At 34.1% G+C, this 22,238-nt stretch overlaps 1 long non-coding RNA gene and 1 pseudogene across 2 annotated transcripts in view; both read right to left on the reverse strand.

Annotated features, from left to right (window-relative positions):
* Positions 1 to 22,238, reverse strand: part of LOC123789047 (uncharacterized) — a 450,578-nt gene that overhangs the window by 255,767 nt on the left and 172,573 nt on the right. The window lies entirely within an intron of this gene.
* Positions 5,112 to 22,238, reverse strand: part of LOC148110365 (guanine nucleotide-binding protein G(I)/G(S)/G(O) subunit gamma-5 pseudogene) — a 46,849-nt pseudogene continuing 29,722 nt past the window's right edge.

The raw sequence follows: 22,238 nt of genomic DNA on the forward strand, positions 1-22,238 counted from the left end.
AGCACAACAGATGTTAGGTAACTAGCTTCTCCTGAGGACAGGCCTTCTTAAGAAGAACAGAGTGCTCTGGTGTATTTCAAAATGGTTCCTTTTCCTCTTCCCCTGCTAGGAAAATTAGGGAATTTTTCTCTAATATTTACTGTTGAGAACCTGGCCAAGCTCCTGGAAGTAATACTCACAAGGGATAGAGGTCCCCCTATGTGACAGGGTCCAACTGGAGTTTTTAACTCTCAGAGCTGTCCAACTGAGCCTCCAGCAATTTGTCAATTACAGTTCAGGTTTCCTACCCTAACACTTTCCACTGGTAAGTTTCTGCTCTGGGAAGCCATGATCCCTGTATCCACCTGTCTGTCTCTCCAATCTTGGGAGCACAATCACAGGGAACAGTGATTTGCTATGTTCTCCACTCTCTTACACATCCAAGAAAAGTTGCTGAGCTTTTTACTTCTTGTTAGGATAGAGCAGCAACTTCTAAGCTCCCTACATGCAGAACAGTAGTAACCCAATCTGAAGATGTTCCAATCCTTGTATGCATGACAGCATTGTTTATAAGACAGAAAAATTGGAATCAGTTTAGAGGTGAATGGTTAGGGAAATTGTGGTGCATTCATAAAATAGAACACTCTACATAACTTAAAATGAATTAACAAGAGCTATATATATAATCAGGTATTAACCTCAAAAATATTTTGAACTTAGTATGCCTTCACATAACATTTAAAACTTGTAAAAATTATCATACACTATTTTAGACAATAGTTTATGGGATAAATTTGTTTTTGAAAAATAATCTTGCATCGGACTAGTAAATACTGAATTCTTGTTAGTTTTTCCTTCTAGGAAGTAAGGGAATAAGGATCAGGAAGAATTCCCAGAAGGCATAATCACAACTATAATATTTTCTTCAGTTTAATGATGTAAAACAAATGTAGTTATAGTATTAAAATTTCTTAAGCCTGTGAGAGTGAAAATATTCCATACTGTTGTTTCTGCGTGTATAATATTTTACCTTAAAATAATTAAAGCTGTGTGAGTTTTGGAGGCTAATTATTATTTCTACATACTATCATTTAGTCCTTTGGCCAAGAGAGCCAGTATAGGTTTATGATTAAGAGTCTATACTCTACACTTAACTTGATGAACACTGAGTAATATATGAAACTGTTGAATAACACTGTATATTAGCTACACTGGAATTAAAAATTTTTTTAAATGAACAGAGGGAAAAAAAAGAATCTGTACTCCAAACCAAAAATTCCAGATATCAAATCCAAATTCTATACCTAAACATTTTTGTCATTAAGCTAGTTAACCAACATATCTAAGCTTCAATCTATATATGATTCTGGGAAAATACTATACCTTTTATTCTAGGGTTGTTAAAAGTTCTGCAAGAGGCAGTAAATGAAATTAGCCCTTCCTACTTGAAAAAAAAATTTTTTTTAATGTTGACTGATAGTTGATATTAGGAGCAATTTAATGTATATTTCACATTTCCGTCTTTTACCTTTGGCCATAGCAATCTAATGTATTTTTATAATCCCTCTAGGAAAAAGATATCTTTAATCACAGATAAGTGTATGTTTTCTTACTTCTTTCAACACATTCTTCATACTAGCTGACCATTTATCTTGCTGTTCCCCAATCTGACCATTTATCTTGCTGTTCCCCAGTATGAAGTTGTGATCATCGAGTTTCCTCTATCTTTAAAATTGTTCTTTCTCCATAGATTATCCAACTGTTATTTTCTTTGCAGCCTATATCAAGACCCATTTCCATAATGAAACTTTCCTAAATCTTACCATTATGCTTTGCTCTAAGTAGCCTTGTCTGAACAAAAACATAGCATTATCAATGACCAACAATAATTTCAGTGTTTCACACTTTATGGCACTCTACAGGTTAAAATCACTTACACATTATGTCACTCATATGACATTCAGGTGAAGATGAGCTACTGTGTGGAACTAATTTTATATCTTCTGACTCTAAGTTTAATGGTTTGTATCACCTCATGTATTGAGTACTAAGATCTTTTCAAAAGTCCAAATTTAAAGGTATGCCTCACTACTGTTTTGTATAAATACTTTCCCTATGTAAGCCTTTTTTAAAAACTCAACCATAAGACATGTTAGTTGCATGCATAAACTGATCAGTGATAATAAAAATTAATCATCAACTATCTTGTAGTGTCTTGCCTGAGCAATGTGTTCAGAGGCTTGCCTATCCAGATATTTGCCCAAAAGTGGGTAAATATGTAAGAGAAATGTTACATAAAGAAAAACCATGGAGAAGGTAAAGGTGAACAATTTGAAAATATATCTATGCTACATAATCCCTCTAACATAAAGAAATGACCTCTCAAACAGAAAGCAGCACCATCCAAGTTGGTGGGAGGATTATACATAGAAGGATCCTATATAGAAGGATCCTATATAGAAGACTCTGATTCTCCAAGGAAGACCTTTCACACTTAAATCAACTTATACTCCATAGGGTAAACATCTCATGTCAGCCTGAGAAGAACTAAACATCTCCCTACACAGTTTTCCTATTTGTTGAAAGGAAGCCCCAAACTTTAGGAGCCCTATTGGCCTATGATCAAGGAGTAGGGTTGATAGGACAGGGGAAGATGATGAGAACAGAGTTGTACTCTTTCCTTTCAACTGATGAAATCCTACATAGAGGCTTTGGTTTTAAAGCCTGAATGTTCGGGCACCTGGGTGGCAAAATTGGTTAAGCATTTGACTCTTAGTTTCAGCTCAGGTCATGATCTTGTTTCAGGATTTCTTTTCCGTGAGTGCCTGAGGTTCTTGGTCACGCCGCTTCAAAGAATGAAGAATGGTGGGCAGCAAAGCAGAGAAAGAGTGGTGGGCAGCAAAGCAAAGTTTATTGAGCGATAGTACAAAGCTCCTGAAGAGGAAGGGACCTAAAGAGTTGCCACTGGAGTTTCTAAGTCTAGCAGTTTTTATGAGACTGTTGGCAGGCTGTTTTAATCTGATTAACTCTCTATGCCCCTGTCAACCAATCGGGTTTTTGTCCATGCATTCATCTACCTATCAGGTAGTTGTTCATGTGGGAAAGGGTGGAGAGCTCCTTCCAGGGTGATGTAGAATATCAGAATGGAGTCTTTTCCCTTTAAGGGTGGTTTCCTCTTAGGACGGGTGCCTCTTGCCCCTGCCTGCCTTTCTTCCAACTATCCTCCATTGACCTCAAGGTCTTGAGATCAAGCCCCGGCCTGGGCTCCATGTTTGGGGCCAAGTCTGCTTAAGACTCTCTCTCCCTCTGCCACTCCCCCCTGTACTCTCTCTCTCAAATAAATAATTAAATCTTAAAACAAGCCTTAATGTTAATTAAATGTTAAGTCAGTCAATTACATGTAAGTGAAGACAGACATTAGAAATTTCAGCAAGAGAACTAAAATTTCCATGTCAATAAAAACCTACCCAGGGGCCATTTCTTAATAATATTTGGTCCTTATTCTGCTTTATGTTGTTATTTTTCTAAATCCATGTGCCTGCTTCCTTATATTTCTGGTTAGTTTGCAAGTTATTCAATAGTAAGTCATTCACTATATTTCTTTAACATCCCTGGTAATGCTAATGTAAAAGTAGTTTAAAATATATAAATTTTTAAATCCTTATTTTCTTTATACAACTTTGACTATAGGAAGACTGTGATAACTTTTGAAGTCAAAACCTAATGCTAATTTGTGATAATTTAGAGGGTGATTGGGAAAAGAGAAAATAAGTGGATACCGGATTGAATCCATGCCCCAGTAAAGGGGATAAAGTAAACAGTACAGAAAAAAAGAAGAAGAAGAAGAAGAAGAAGAAGAAGAAGAAGAAGAAGAAGAAGAAGAAGAAGAAGAAGAAAAAGAGATAAATCAGGAGAAAGTAAAAATATAAAGAGTAATTTAGTGAAGCAGAACTGACTACAAAAACAGATGCAGTCAGGTTAGATATAAATACAAACTGGAAAGCTAAGAAAAACTATCTAGGTAAATTCTTCATCTTGACACAGGGAAAATGGATTCAGTTATGTCCAACATACACATGTGTAGTAGGACTCTCCCAATAAATTAATGAGATCTATAAACAATAGATCTGTCAAAAATATTAGAGACTATAACTCAGATAAAAAACAGTATGTGTGTAAATAGAGATGCATTATTGCTAGCACTAGCTGGAATGCAAACACCTAAGAGAAAAGGCTTTCCTTGACATTCATGGATTCAACTCAAAGTAAAGGTAAGAACACAAATTGGACTTTTGGGGATCCACAAAAATTCTGGACTGAAAGCTCTCATTTGTAAAACATCGATGGACCTAGAAGATACAATGCTAACTGAAATAAGTCAATCAGAGAAAGACAAATACCATAAGATTTCATATGTGGAATTTAAGAAATAAAACAAAAAAGAAAAACAAATAAAACTAGACTCTAGAACAAACTGGTAGTTGCCAGAGGGGAGGTGGGTGGAGGAATGTTGAACAGATAAAGGGAATTAATACTACACTTATCTTGATGAGCACTAAGCAATGTATAGAATTACTGAATCATTATATTGTACACTTGGAACTAATACAACACTGTATGTTAATTATACTGTAATAAAAAGTTTTTACAGGGATGCCTGGGTGGCACAGCAGTTAAGCGTCTGCCTTCGGCTCAGGGCGTGATCCTGGCGTTGCGGGATCAAGCCCCACATCAGGCTCTTCTGCTATGAGCCTGCTTCTTCCTCTCCCACTCCCCCTGCTTGTGTTCCCTCTCTCGCTGGCTGTCTCTATCTCTGTCAAATAAATAAATAAAATCTTTAAAAAAAATTTTTTTTAGAAAGAGCGGGGTTATCAAGGAGGACTCTACCTTTTTTTCACAAAGTATTTTATTGTATGCTGCTGCCAGTGTATATAAAATAATTAGCCATGTGAAACAGAAATTTATGAAGATTCGGAGAGGTAGATAGATGTTAAGGACTGGCAAAACAAGGAGTTTATATAGTATAGCACATATCATAGAGAGAAGCTTTTGTATAGGCTTCAAATTTAGTTCTCTTCTGAATATTCTCTGGTTCATAAAAAGTGGTTTAGAAAACCATCCAAAGATTTGTTTTACCACAAAAAGGAACAGATTTTCTGGAGTCTGAAGGGATTCCTACTTGAAGATACTCCAGTTACCAGGGGGTCACGTTGAGCATTCTACAGACAGAATTGTTTCAAATCTGCAGCTGCCTGAGAAAGCATGCGGTTAAGTCTGGCTTCCAGCCACAACTACTAAACCACTTTCTTCATAGCAAAGACTCTGGAGGAACCAGACAAGGCACTTGAGAGAGCTGGGCAGATTCTGCAATGGATAGACTGACTGGTCAGGAAAGGCTCACTCTAAATCAAAGTAAGCCAATGACTTCAACACTACAAAACTATCCATGGTGCTGAATTGCCAGTCTCCACACCTGATTCAACAAGGATGATAAACTAGGGAACTAGAAATGAAAAGATCGAATGTTCAGAAGTTAACAAATGTTAGAAAGTTAAATATGACTACTTGTGAAAATTTATGTAGGAATATGGTCAAAATTTGAATAGAAAATACAGGTTAGGCATATGGTAAAATAAATTCTTTTAATATCAAGGCAATGATTTCACTGTAGAATCTTGGAGGTTAGCAAAATCCTTTTGAGCAAAGGTACAGCAAGATGGAAGTAGTACATTAAGAATTTTAATTTATGTTGGTATATACTACAAATTGTAAAAATTATGTTTTATATCACTGAATCCATAACAACATAACCTACTTTGTCATCACTTTGTCCCTAATGAGTCAGTACTAACTAAAAAGGATCATAAATGCTGGAGGGGCACCTGGGTGGCTCAGTCATTAAGTGTCTGCCTTAGGCTCAGGTCATGATCCTGGCGTTATGGGATCAAGCCCCACATCAGGCTCCTCCGCTGGGAGCCTCATACTTCCTCTCCCACTCCCCCTGCTTGTGTTCCCTCTCTCGCTGGCTGTCTCTATCTCTGTTAAATAAATAAATAAAATCTTTAAAAATAAATAAATAAATAAATAAATAAATAAATAAATAAATAAATAAATAAATGCTGGAATTTAGATATAAGACATTTCGATAGCCTCCATGCAGCAAAATTAGAGTAAATTGAGCCTTCCCTGGAATCCATTTACAAATGTTAAGTTTCCAAATGATTCATTTTAATGATATGCACATCTATGAGTTCACAGATTGCATTTGACCAAAGATATTTTACTTAAAGAGATAGAAATTATTCACCTTGGTTATATGCAATCATTACAAAGTACTCATGGGTGTACTGACTGATACAAAGATTAATAAGGGTGAACACAGATAAATAGATAAAATTAGATGCATACACAGAAAGTTCCTTATAAATGAAACAAATAAACTACTTATTTTTATCTTTGCTTATCTAAATTTAGATAAAAATCAAGAGATTTTTTTTAATACAGTTAAGAAATAATGATCATGAATATCTCTTTCTCTGAAAAAAATTCTATTTGTCATCTAATCACATGTTTCCCTTTGCTATGGAATACTTCATAACTAGGTCTTTGGAGGGAAACTCTCAATTTAAGGAAAATTTCCTTTTCTCATTTAAAATTGAATAGTAACTCAACTAATCCAGATACTAGGGATGATGTGATATCCTTAATTTTCTCATATAATAATATGTATGTGTGGTAAGAAATACATCTTTGCTAAATTTCAAGTTTTGTTTCAGAAGATAAAAGTCTGATTTGGGCAATGTTCCCAGAAGTTCCTTTGGGGGAAAATGACACATTTCAAAATTGCAGAGTTCCAGTTGCATTTGGTTAAAATAATCATTTTGAAATGGTGATTTTTTGTGTCTATGTTTAAAGAACTGTCCTGTGTATCTGAGTTCAGATTTCAGAAATGGCAAATTATGTGGACTGCAGGATGTATAAAGTCACAGCTAATAATAAGCATAAGTGTTGAGTTGTAACATCAACCCAATGTACCCACATGTCTTTCTTTATTTGGGCTTAGAAACAGTGCTCTTCTCATCAAAAATAATGAAAACCAGATATCTAGGTAGCACAGCTGGATTTAGGACAAATATGACACTAAAAAATATGCACCTTTACCCTGAAGCAGAAAATAACGTCTTCTTAAAAATAAAATCCTCTTACGGCAGCAAGATATACAATTATATTGTGGCCTTAGTTGCTATATCCACCTCTACAAGTAAATTAAGAGAGACAGAAATGATCCCAGAAGAAATATAAGGACTGAGACTTATAGGGCTGAAAGATGTAATTATCTTTCCACATGACACTAGCATTTTTCACAGAAAAGACAATATTGAAATATTTGTCAATGATAAACACTGTTAGTTAGAATTCAGCATTTGACCTAATATTTTTTTTTTTTTAAGTTGCATATAGAGTCAAACATTTCCTAGAAAAAGTAGAACTAGGATGTTAGGAACACTCTTAAGGCTTTTACTCTCCAGATATAAGAGCCACTTAGAAAGTAATGAAGCATGAGACTATGGACTATGAGAAACAAACTGAGGGCTTCAGAGAGGAGGGGGGTGAGGGAATGGGATAGACTGGTGATGGGTAGTAAGGAGGGCACGTATTGCATGGTGCACTGAGTGTTATACGCAAGTAATGAATCATCATACTTTACATCAGAAACCAGGGATGTACTGTATGATGACTAACATAATATAATAAAAAAACATTAAAATTAAAAAAAAAAGATGGACATATCAAAAAAAATTCCAAAAAAAGAAAGTATTATAAAACTTTGAACGCTTAACATTTTCCAAATAAAACAAATTGGCAAGGCATTAGATTCATTTCTACATCCACTTAATCAAAATTCAGGAAAAATTCTATTCCACACTGCCAAGAGAAAAATGTTAAGGAAAAGAGTGCATAAGTCATGATGTTTTAATGAACTGTTGGCTCCTGGGAAATTTTGTTGTGGGGTTTTTGTTTTGTTTTTTTTTAAAGGAAGCTCTGACAAAAGAAAGGTTAGACCAAATTTCATAGTAATAACAGTGGTTAGCCTTTCTGTTAGAGATTCTGGTCTAACATTAGTAATGTTGTTTTCAACAGGAAAATTAAGTTATTACCAACACTGAATGAGAAAAAAATAAAACTTTAAAAAAGTTCAAGTATTCTGTTTGAAATAACAGCTAAAATAATTATATTCTATACACTTTTCTCTATAGCACACAAATAATACAATCAAAAGATTAACTTTAAACACTCATACTTCACTCAAATATTTTTCCCCAAATTCAACCCCAGCACCAATTCTTACTGAAAATACAGACTGCATGTAAAGATCAAGTTTTTAAATGTATATCTGTTCAATTTTATCGTTTTCATAATAAAAAATACATACCGTGTTTCAAATGAAATTTGGCTTTCATTATTTTATAGCTGTGAAAAATTAATTTAAATTGTTTCTTTGCTTTTCCATTTTGTACTACAGGTCTTTGAAACATATTTTTTCAACCTTTCCAAGAGCTAGTATATCTACAAAAGGTCAATAAATAGCAGTTTGAAAACTTCGTCAGTACAGGCTAAAAAGAGCCTGTACTTTCATCTTCCCAGTAAGCCCTACTAGTGACAGAAAAAAAATCTATTTCTTAGTGAAATTCTAAATGAAGATATTTTGGTAAGTATTTACATTAGAATCCAATTACAACACACTCTATTTAAAACTTGGTATAAGTGAAATTTGTCATGAACTTCATGATAGTTGAACAAACGTTTGCATGTCTTAACCTGAAGGAAATACAAAATGCGTAAGATATCACTGCTCTCAAGGTGTTTAAAATATTCTAACATAGGAGAAGTACAAACAGTTAAAAAATAAAGTTAATTTCATTACAGAGCATTTTCACCTATAATATCCAAACACTTTAGACATGGCAATAGCAAGATTCCTCAGTGTTCCTAAATATTCAGATAAATTTTGGAGCACCTGGGTGGCTCAGTCAGTTGAGTGTCTGACTCCTGATTTCGGCTCAGGTCATGCATGATTTCAGGGTCGTGAGTTCAAGCCCCGCATTGGGCTCCATGCTCAGCATGGAGCCTGTTTAAGGTTCTCTCTCTCCTTCTGCCCCTCCCCTCACTCTCTCTGTCTCTAAATAAATAAATAAATAAATAAATAAATAAATAAAATCTTTTAAAAAGTATTCAGATACATTTCAAACATATCTAGGAGTGAAATAAAATAGCGTCATCAATTTTGCACTCTGATATTTTTAAATTATTTAAAAAACAAGGAGAATTTTTATATAGTTTTATGCTTTTTTTTTCTTCACTACTCCTCTCCCCAAATAAAAGATTAATTTTAATGGGAATGTTTTACTGAACAGCAGCACATTCACATATTGTTGTTTATTCTCTTTTATTAGGATTTTAGTTTATAAGTGTAAACGTTGAGTTTTGAAACATTTATTGAAGTAAATCACTTAAGTAAAATCATGCTAAGAGATTTTGGTCTTCAACCACAATATTCATGAACATCCAAACAATAATGCTAATAAAAACTAGCAGTGTCAACTAGATAAACCCATTAAAAATGAACACCATATGAATACTATGTTATCTATATATCCACATTGTGATTACCAAATCTTTTAAATGAAACTCCCTGAACTACATAGTTGGTCTAAAACTTGCCAATGGCCTCATCCTACTTTCTAAGGTAGAAGCCTAAAACTTGCAAAATTTTGACTACTGTGTCTCTCCCTATCTTCAGTCTCCTTTTCTTCCAGCTCTGCACTCAAATTCCAGCTTCATGAGTCCAGACATTGTAAGTTCCCCAAATGTTTTAAACTTCCATATTTTTTCAGATTTTGGACATGCCATTTTATACACCTTAAAAGCTCTGCTCTCCATCCAATCCTTAGGCCTTGATATGTGACTAGCATGTCTACTCCTCCTTTTAGGGGTTATTCAAGGGTGCTGTATAATTTTTCAGAGATGTCTCTCCTAATACTTCCATATACAATTAGGTTCTCCTTTGCCTGTGCTTTTACTGCATTTTGTCCATGCTCTCATTATAGCAATTATTCTATTGTATTCATTATTTATTTTAGCTTCTGCTTTCCTGCCAGATTAAAATTATCACTATATAATCATTTTATGGTCAGGAGTTGCAGGTTTCATCTACGTGTTATCAGTATCTAACAGTGTGCCTATATCAAAAGAGATCTTCTGTACAGAGGTAGTGAATGACTAAAGGAATGGAGGTCTCACTGTTACTGAATTAATGTCCATGCTAGGACGGCTGAAAATCCTTTCCACACTGTTTTTTTTTTTTTCTCTGCAGGATGGAAATAAAATCAATCTAACTCAGAATATTATTCTAAGTGGATATAAACACATCCTCTAAATGGAATGTTCTACAAATGATTTCTCAAGACATTTACATATTAAAAGGCAATTTATAGGCATAAACTCTAAGACAGAGAACTTACAAACAGTATGATTTTAAATTGTTCATCATACAGTACAATAGAGAGATGATTCTTTTTTTTTCTAGGAAGTATGCTACAAAAGACAATGAAGCTTTATCATATCTCACTATTTGCGGTTCTATGCTAGGGTGCTGTCACACACTGATATTTCAGTTAGAAAATCTTTTGGGATAGGGTTTAAGACAGATTCACCATGTACTAAGCTCCCTTTAATAACTGATACTAGAGAGTCAATGAATTTTAGAGCTTGAGGCTTATATGAAAGAATAACTATATATATATATATACATATATATGTGTGTGTATATATATATATATATATATATATATATATATATATGTTTTTCTTAAGACAATTCAGAATCTTAAGAAAAAAACAAAGATAACTATGTTACCTTTATTGTATCCAGGAGTGATGAATGTAAATACCCTGAAAGTAAAATGTGACAATTATCTATGTATTTCAAGATCTTTATCACCATTACCAGTTCATCTACATAAAGATGACTTTGTGGTAACACATTTCTCCATTATTTCTATAACAAAATGCCTGCAAAGAGGGAAATGACACTGACTGCATTTTTGAACTGTGTAGCACAAACATTAAAGTATTTTCATAGCACTTAAAAGATATTTCTGTTAGTGCTAAAAGCAAAGGTCAGAAAAAATATTTTTCCCCGGGGTGGGGGGGAGTACTGAAAATCCCACCACTCAGTAGAATAAATCTGCCCTTTATGTTAGATTTTTATTTTTAATAAAAGCTGTTGAAGAGCTAATGATGAATAATAACACTAATAATGAACAGCCTAATCAAAATGCTGTTCTTCCTCCAGTACAGACATTAAGAGAAATGAAAAATTCCCATTTTTGTCTTCAGAGAAGACAATCTTATACTGTTTTTAGAAAAATCTAATTTTAGAAAAAAAATTAAAAACGTGTAGGATGTTTTCTATTTAAGGGGGTCCTCTGAAATAATACATGGAAGTCTTTTTTTTAATTAGTTGAAAAATAATGTTATTCATGCCCTGCCTTTAGTCAAATTAGTAAAATTCCATGTGTTTTTAAATGGGTTGGAAATTATATATGGTAATTATAAAGCTTTAGTGACTGTCCTTATATTTAGCACTGATATTTAAGCATATAGTTTTACTATCAATTTTAAGACTGAATATTATTCCAGTGGCATAGAAAACTAAACACCCTGAAACCTTTCCATTGAAAACAACTAAAATTCTGAAAAAAATGAGAAGAAAATGTTTAATGTTTCATTAAGATAGCATGAAAATAAGAATCTACTATAATCAGTTTGGTTTTACTTAGGACGAAGATGTAGAAAGCCAAAGAAAAATCCTGCTTTCACACTAATAATGAGAGAAAGATAGATAATCTACAAAATCATAACTTTTCCAAAGCCCATCAGAGAACTGAGGTCTCCAGGCAACCAAGAAAACTAAATTTTACAGAGTGACAAGCCTCTAAGTATAGAGACAGTACACACAAACCATTTCACCTATGTCAAAGCATAAGAGAAAGAGATAGCCTTCAAACAAGCAGATAAATATAAATAAGCTAAAATTTTAACAAAATTTTAAAGAAGTAGTATGGGGGGCATGTCAGTTCTATAATGGGTAACCCAGAAACAAGGGGAGTTTGCATTCATTTGCAAGCTCTTTTCCATGGCTTTTCCCCATGTGCTCCTGAGAAAGGCTGTTTGGGGGGGGGGGTACTGATGAGAGAGCTCTCTCTCCACTTGGCACAGGCATTCAGTTGTGCACAGTCTTTTATGTTTCCCTATACTTTTCTTTCTATGAATCAAAAGTTTTCAGCCATTTGGAGAAGAGCAGCAAACTCTCTCATCCCCTGGGATAGAGGTAAAAATCCATTATTTTGCTACAGGATAGAATCAAAACTCACAGCCACCAGGATTGGGATGGAAATAATCCCCAGTCACAGAACAAGGCAAAGATCCTTTGCTGGGAGAAGTATATAATCAAAAACTCTATAACCATCAGGGAAGAACAGAAAAGCCTCTCGAGGAGCACCTGTTTGGCTCAGTTGGTTAAGCATCTGCCTTTGGCTCAGGTCATGATTCCAACGTCCTGGGATGGAGCCCACATTGGGCAGCCTGCTCAGCGGGGAGTCTGCTTCTCCCTCTCCCTCTGATCCTCCTCCCCTCTTGTGCCTTCTCTGTCTCAAATAAATAAAATCTTTAAAAAAGTCTCTTGACCCCAGAATCCAAAACCAATAGCAAGCAGAGATTGCCAGCACCAGATAAGGGGCAAGGAATTATTTCAGCCCTAGATCAACCACAAATACAAAGCAGGATTTGGCTACCAATGGAAGGAAGGGGAGGAATGCAATCACAGATCCACCTTTGAGATCCAGGGACACAAAACATGCCAAACACTGAAGATGAACACACACACACAAAAAGTAGAAGGGGAAACTCCTCTTGGCCCTTAACATGAAACTAATACCAAGGAACAAGCATCAGCCATCTCCCATGAGAGAAGGGTCAAGAGCATAGACAAAGGCTCGATAACATGTGTGCAAAAACTTCTAAAGCTGAAAGTAGAGCAAGAATGCTGACCAAAAAAAAAGGTAATTCTTCCCAACCACTGGATAAATTTGAAGCTTATGTTGCACCGAAGGATATCATAATAACAACAAAATTAAACCCTGCTCAATTCCTGATTAGGTTGATTCATACTAAGGATCTGAACAAAGAAGAGGCATTTCTGGAACGAATACTATTAACCCCAGTCTCTATTATTCTATATATTATGATACCATTCAATAAAAAATTATGAGACAAATAAAAAAACCCATGAACAATGACCCATTGTGAAGAGATAAAGCAATCAAAGAATCATACTTAGAATTGATCCATTAGTTGAAACTACCAGACAAGAATATAAAAATAACCATAATGCATATATTAACTGATCAGAGGAAAAGACAGATAATATGTATGAGCACACAAGGAATTTCACCAGACAGATGAAAACTAAAACTCTAATGGAAATGCTAAAAATAATAATAAAAATAAAAACAGTAATAGACATGAAAAATTCCTTTGATAATACTCATTAACAGAGTGGAAACAAGCTAAGGAATCAGTAAACTTAAACATGGAACAAAATAAGTCATCCAAAGTGAAATTTTTTTTAAAAGACTGGAAAACAGAGAATAAAGAATCCAAGAGATGTGGGAAAACATCCCCAAAACAAAATGAAACTTCAAAACTGGATATACCATAGTCAAACTGCTTTAAAAATAGAGAAAATGGAAAATGTTAAAGCAGGCTGAGAAAATGAAACATTTCATAGAAGAAAACAAAGATAAAGTTTACCGCAAACTTCTTATCAGTAGCTAAGCAAGTCAGAATTCAATAGCCTGGAATCTTTATAGCACTGAAAGAGAAAAAGCTATTGATTCTGAATTCTATTCCTAGTATAAGTATTTTTCAAAAATGATAGCAAAATAGTCTTTTTTCCAGATAAAGTAAAGATGAATTCATTGTCAATACAATATACAACAAGAAATGTTAAAGGAAGTTCTTCAAGCAGAAGAAATGTGATACCAGGCATAAATGTGAACAAAGAAACATGAAGCACCAGAAATGATAAAATGAAGGTAATCATAAAAGACTTTTTTTTTTCTTATTTTCAATCACTTTAAAGATAACTGACCATCTAAACCAAAAATAATAACACAATTGTGGGTTTGTAAGATATAAAGAAGTAAAACGTGTGACAACTATAGCATAAAAACGAGAAGAAACAAATGTAACTGTAGTGTTGTAAAAGCTGCTTAAATTATATATGATGTGAAATAGTAGTATTTGGCAGTTGACTGTGATAAGTTACAAATTTACATTGCAAATCTTAGAGTATTCACTAAAAAATGCTTTTAAGTGTATTATTAATAATGCAATAGTGGAAATTGATAAAATCACAAACATAATAAAAAAAATTTAGAAAACAAAGAACAGATGAGAGAGACAACTAGATGGCGGAGTAACAGTAACTACATTACATTTAAGTGATCTGAAAATCCCAATTAAAAGGTAAAGTTTGTCAGACTGGAAGATAAAATAAGAACCAATTATAGAAATTGCAAAACAGTTTAAAGGTAAAGGCATACATAGGGTAAAAGTAAGAAGATAGAAAAGATAAGTCAGTCATGTAAGCACTATGTAAAAAAGGTGAAGTGGCTATCTTAATGTCAAATAAAAACATATTTCAGTGACAAGGAATATTAGTAGGACTTACATAATTATAAGGAAATCGATTCATCAAGAATTAATGAATTGTATAGATTTAACACCATTACAGAGGTCACAACAATCTTAAATGCTTATGCACCCAAAAACAAAACTTCGCAACACATGAAGGAATGCTGAGAGAACTGAGGAAAAACAGACATATCCATAGTTATAGTTGGAAACTTCAACAGTCCACTTTCAGTAATGGGCAGAAAAAGTAGATAGAAATTCATAAAGATATAGCAGACCTGAAGAATACTATATCATATTAGTTGACATTTACAGAACACTCTCCCAATCAGAGCACAATGCACATTATTTTCAAATACAATGAAATGTTCACCAGGACAGACCACATTCTGGGCCATGAAGCAAACCTCAACAAATTGAAAAGAACTGAAATTATATGATATGTTTTCAGATCACAGTTGAATGAAACTGCAAATAAAGAACAGAAAGAAATGTGGGAAAAAAACCCCGAATATCCAGAAATTAAACAATAATCTATAAACACATATTTCAAATAGATAAACACAAGGGAAATGAGAAAACTTTTAATATAATAAAAACACAAATCCAATATATCATTTGTAGGCTGCTATTAAAGCATTAAATTTATAGTATTAAATGTTTATATTAGAAAAATAACAAATATCCCCCAAAAAGGAAAAAAGAATAACATATAATTAATCAAAGTTTCCACCTTGAGAAAGAAGAGCAAAATAAATTCAAATTAAATACAAGAAATAATAAGATAAAAGCAGAAATCAATGCAATACCCAAACGAGAACACACAGAAAAATCAGTGAATCGTACTGTACCATAAAAATAATTTGTTTTCAATGCCATAGTACTTAAATCAAGCTCAAACTTTATAATTAAGAGAAGATAAATATGATAGAATGCTTAGTAATTATTTGTAATTTTCACAGAATAGAATATGCTATTTCTGCAAGATCTATGCTGTAGTATTGTCTATTGACATTTTTCCAAAAAATTATTCTAAAGAAAGAAGTGCATCCAGGTAATTTATCTTTTATCAGCTTCTTTACACTTTTTCTAAAATTATGGAGGAAAGTAATGCTGAGAAAAGCACTCTCATGCATACAGCCTTTCAGCCCCCACTCAGCCACTTAAGAGTGGGACTTGAAACACTTCCTTACCAAGAGATAAAGAGCCCTCATAATTTCCGCTGGGCTTATCACCTTGTTTGGGAATATCTTTCCTCTTTACAAGCTCAATATATGCTCTTATGTTCTGCATAAGCGTATGGCACCTAGCCAACCCTACTGCTACGTCTGCCCTCCGTGGGGAGTGTACAGGGTCCTTCTACTGTCATGAGAGGGGTGAGCATAGGCCAACTGCCCTGTGTCTGCTGCAGGGAGTGAGAGACCAACTGGCCATGGAGGACTGATGGCCACTACTGAAGCAACTTCTCCAAAGTATGGTTATATAAGTTACTTCCTTTCTCTAAAAATAATTGACACATTCAGTAAAAGTATTACATCTAAATGAATTAAATCTAAATCCTTAAGTAAGGAAATCTAGTATTTATTAATAATCTATTATGTGCTATACATTAAGCAATGCCCATCCACAAACCTCATTTCAGAATATATCCTAAAATTAAAGGTCATCTACAACTGGCGGCTGACTTTCCTTTCTAGCTTTATCTTCAGCAACTTTCACTCTTGAAGCATGACTTAAAACTTAACTGGAGTTCCTGCTCACCAAATTTAACTCTATATCTTTCTGACTTATCAGAATTCAGTCTTTCAAATTCTTATTCATAATTAAATGTTCAGATTAGTGTATCTACACTTTCCTGTTCATTATAATCCAGAATTAATGTCTATCTCCTTTGAATTCCTAAATCACAGTTTATGTCAGTTTAATAATGCCTATCACATTCTTCTTTTTATCAGTCATTTTTTTCAAAATGGTTTGTATTTCCTTTTTTTTTTTTTTTAAGATTTTATTTATTTATTTGACAGAGATAGAGACAGCTAGCGAGAGAGGGAACACAAGCAGGGGGAGTGGGAGAGGAAGAAGCAGGCTCATAGTAGAGGAGCCTGATGTGGGGCTCGATCCCAGACCGCCAGGATCACGCCCTGAGCCGAAGGCAGGCGCTTAACCGCTGTGCCACCCAGGCGCCCCTGTATTTCCTTTGTGGAAATATTCTACCTACCTATATTCAGTAATATAATCTTTAAATGGGCTTTCCTTCTAAATACTATTTTTTCATCCTCTCTTGGACATAGGTGTGGTCATAAGACAAAAATCTCAAGGAGATGCAAGCTGAAGTGATATATGCGATTTCCATATGTGACATTAAAGAGAGTGATATATTTTCCTTCATTCTCTTCTGGCATTCATCACCCAAACGTGACAGTGTTTGTGAAACAACTGGGCCCTAGGAATGGTGAAGCAACTACACAGACAACTAGAAGACACCTGGGTCCTTGACACCATGGATGCACCATATCAACCCTGGACCATTTATACTAGATTGTAGCTTAAAAAATAAAAACAACCTTATCTTATTTAAGCCACTGCTATTTTGGTTTTTGTTATAGCCTCTAAATCTCCATCAAAATTAATATGTCCCACAAGTTTCTTGGGGGCAGAAATCACATCTTCATGACCTTTGTATCTTTTGTATTCATCACCTTGCTTTGCAGAATGCCTTATACATAAAAAGTAAGTACTCAATAAATAATTGTTGCGTTGAACATACGTTCCAAAATCTTCATTAGATAACATCTTTATACAAGTAGACTAGCCACCAAAAGGATAAAATTGGATCATATAGTAGAGGAATCAAGACAAGCCTTCCTCACTAAGCTCTGCAGAAATTGCAAGTTTGTGATTTAAAAAAAAGAGAGAGAGAGAGGAGGAAAGAAACGTTCTTTTACATGACTGAGTTTGGAGTGATTTGTTAAGCAGCAACATATAACCAGAACAATCACAATCATACTCCTCCTCCTTATATTCTTATTAAAGAAACTTTTAAACATAAAGACAAATGAGTAAGATGATTATTTAAAGCCCTGAACTCTGCAGTTCAAAATCACGAGTTTGTATCAAGTGGCAGATAGAGGAGTTGAGTTGACTAGGTCAAACTCAGGAGATTTTTAGCTATTTTGTATGATTCTATTGTGGTGGATATATGACACTATGCATTTGTCAAAACCCATAAAACTTCGCAACACCTTAATGTATGCTAATTAAAAAAAACATTTAGGAGGTCGGAGGATTTTAGAATGAAGTATAGAATGTGATAAGGATCTAAGTGTATTACAAGTGTATAAAACACCCTCACTGAAAGGGATAGGGGCAAAGGTGCTGACTTAAGTAACTTTAGAAATAAATAGAGTCTGTGAGATTAAAGGCATAAGCACTGTACTTTATTAATAAAGTTATATCCCACAGTGGTATAGGTTAATAATTCTGAAACTGCTATACAGGTATACCGGAACTGAACAATTTTGGGTTTCCCATTGTTGGAGCAGGTAATCACCAATAAGCAAGATGACACGGCTAGAATGAACAACATGGTATGTGGTAATAAATTAGAAGTGGAGATGTTAGTATGAACTCATGTTTAGCTTAAAAACACAGCTGGCTACATACAGAAATATTTTTATATATGCATATATGCACAGATTAGCAGGCAGGCATATATTTCCTTGCTCTGTGATCTAAGAGGACCAGAATCAATGATACCACAGCAGCAAAGAATATATCCAACACCAAGATATTGGTTTCAAACATATTCTACAATAAAGAGAACCAGAATTAATTGGAGATACGGCTAATTCTTGGACTGGAGCAGGAACCATAAAAGATAAAATGAAAGAATGTTACAGTGTCAAAAAGTAAGAAAGTACTCTCTCTCACTCTCTCATTCTCCCACTCTCTCACTCATTCACATGTTCTCTCTCTTTCCACCTACACACACATATGGTGGTATGTCAAAGAGTCAACATAGCCAACTGAAAGAGTTCACAATGGTTAATGCTGGAACAACTGAGCAACAAAATTAAGTAATATTGGATTTTAACCCAAAGTATAAAACATCCATGAGTCCATACCTGATATAAATACATGATTACACAAACTAACAAACAAACAAATAGGGATAAAAGACAAACATCCCATAGAGAAAAATTCCAAATAATCTATGTAGATACTCAACTCTTAAGGAAGGGAGGCATTAACTCCTTTACTCCTTAAGTGTGGCCTGCACCTTGTGGCTTTCTTCCAAAGAGCACAGTATAGAAAGGAAGAAAAAAGAGTAACTTTACAGTAGAGAAATTTCACAGAAATTACCCTAGCCAAATGATTAAGTTTAACATCAACTGTGATAAGTCATGTTCATTAAATGCACCCTTGAGATGATATGATGAAAACTGCACTGCACCTCTGGTATTCCTCCCCAAAACCCGTAACTCCAGTCTAATCATGAGAAAAACATCAGAGCAATCCCAACTGAGTGACATTCTTCAAATTGACCAGTACTCTTTAAAACTGCCAAGGTCATCAAAAACAAGGAAAGTCCGAGAAACTGTCACATCTAAGAGTCTAAGGAAACATGATAATTAAATGTAATATAGTATCCTGGATGTGATCCCGGAACAGAAAAGGGAAATGAGGCAAAAACTAAAGAAATCTGAATAAAGCATGAACTTTAGTTAACAATAACATGTCAATATTGGTTCATTAATTATAACAAACATACCATACAAAAAGAAAGACATTAGTAATATGGAAAACTGGGTGTGGGATATACAGAAACTGTATTATTGTTATAATTTTTCTGTAATTTCAACACTATTTTAAAATTAAAAGATTATTTTAAAAATATTATAATCATTCTGGTCTCCTTCCTTATTCTCACAACCAACAACTAATCCATCAGAAAAATCCTGTTCATTCTACCTTCAAAATATAATCACAATCCAACTAACTCTCCTGCCTTTTACAGCTTCTAACCTGACCAAATCACCTTTCTTTTACTCCTGATTATCTTAATATTTTCCTATTGATCCCTCTGGTTCTGCCCTTTGTTCCCCTTTGGTCTACTTGAAGCACAGCAAGAATGGTGGTTTCTCTAAAACTACAGGCATGTAATGTCAATGGACTACTCTAAACCCTCCAATGGTGCCCTATCTGCCAGAGCAAGAACCACAGTCATAAAAGTGTACAAAGCCCCATGACATCTGGAGCAGTTTCCTCTAGATCCCATTTCCTACTGCTTTTCTTCTCATTCACCCTACCCCTAGTTATGACTCTAACATTTCTAGTAAGCTACTGTCTCAAGATCTTGGCACTTGCTGTTTCCTACGCTGTGATGTTCTTCCCTAAGAATTAGCACATCTTACTCTCTCATCTCCTTTAAATTTTTACTCAGTTACCCTGTTGTTGAGTTCTTTCCCGGTGACCCTACCTAAATCCCAATCCCCTAAATACACTTGCTCTTCCCCTTCTATAACTATCTCCTTAACCCTTTTCACCATCTAACATAATATTTTCATTTATTTATCTTGTTATCTGTCTTTTCTCATTAGACAGTTGGGAATGTAAATTCCATGATAGTAGAGAGTTGGTTTTGTCCACTCCTTTATCTTCTGTACTCAGAATAATGCCTGTCACCCAAGAACATTAATATTTACTGAATAAATGAAAGGATATAAATATATATTTGGAAGAAAAGATGTGTTTAAGTTCACATGGCTGGCATATTTAACTCTCAAGTCTACCACAGCCAAGACAATTTATAATAAGCAGTATGCCAAGGGGCGCCTGAATTGCTCAATTGGGTGTCCAACTCTTTCCACTCAGGTCATGATCTCAGGGTCCTGGGATCAAGCCCCACATTGGGCTCCATGCTCAGCAGGGAGTCTGCTTCTCTCCCTCTGTCTCTTCCTCTGCCCTGCACCCACTCACACTCACTCTCCCTATAAAATAAATAATCTTAAAAAAAAAAAACCCAAGTATTATGCCAAAAACACGTTTTCCTAGAGATTAATTTTTCATCAGTTTTTGTAGATGGAGATTATTTTCATTTAAAAGGAATTCATTTTTAAGAATAGTCAAACCTCATTAATTTGGACAATACTAATTTAAGATTTATGATAATTAAACCTGGGGTATGTACTATGAAAAAGCAATTGTTAATCAAATTAACAGTATAGACAAAATTACAGGAGATGATACTAGATTTCTAAATAACCAAAGAATAATCATTTATAGATTTTTAACAAATATTTACATAAATAGATGTTTTTAATTACAAGTCAGCCTAATTAATTCTTTAAATGAAGACCCACAGGAGCTCTGCTTAAAATGGTCTGAAAACAACTTGTTTAAATAACTATGTGTACTTAAGAAAAACAAAACTGTATGTCTTCAAGAATAGCTTATCATTTCGGCTTTTTATGAATTCAGGCTAGTCTTTCCTTCTATTAGTCTAAAATGTAGTCTTAAAACCTGTGTCTGGTTTCACTTTCTCTGTTACACATTTTTTCAATTTTCTTGGGTTGTAGAATAAACCTACTTGTACTACTTTCATGACTTAAGACCTCAACACCTCTCAAGGTATTGGAAGGTTCTAGAACAGATAAAGAAAAATTATATATAATTACATATATAATTATATTTATATATAATTTTATTTATATAAAAATTATATAAATTATAACACTTTTTCTTCATGTGCTCTAATTGCCTTTTACTTCATATCTCCTTGGAACAAAGCTTAGAAACAACAATTTTTAATCAGTCTTTAAAATTATGTTTCATTATTTTTAAATTCTTCCAGTTATTTGAGTCCACTTTCTATTCTGTTTGATGAATCTTATGGAATGTGAGGATTTAAAAAAAGCAGCACAACTTGCTTGAATTAAATGGCACACTTTCTTAGTATCTATAGTACTTTTAACCCATTTTCATGTTCTGTAATTCAATTTTGTTTTAGAAGATAAGCTACTCAATATGGAACCATGACCTACTATAGGAGTGATGGGTTTATCCTGTATCGTAGACATCATCCCTCAATTTTTATAAATGGATTTTAATGCTATACTCTTCATGGTTGATTACCACGAAATCTTCCCTTTACCTGACAATATAAAATCTGGCTGCAGTACACCAGTAATGAAACAGCTGTTAATTATGGCCAATATCCATTCTGATTGTGCTATTTATTCTCATTGGTATATGTCAGTTAAATACTAGTTGTTAAATATTTTTAATATCATGCCTATATAGAATATATTTTTTTTAGGTCTTGCCAACAGATTCTTGCTAATTTTTAATTGTCTTATCAGAAAATCCTTATCGAAAGACTACCTGAGAGAAAAAATATTTATAAACAACTCCCCTAAATCAGGAGTTTTTGGTATCTGGGGATATAGATCCTTTGAGAATAAGAGGTTTGGACTATCTCCCAAGAAAACTTCACATAG

This window comes from Ursus americanus, chromosome 3 (genome assembly GCF_024610735.1).
Source record: "Ursus americanus isolate L20-20 chromosome 3, mUrsAme1.1.p, whole genome shotgun sequence".
Lineage (NCBI taxonomy): Eukaryota > Metazoa > Chordata > Mammalia > Carnivora > Ursidae > Ursus > Ursus americanus.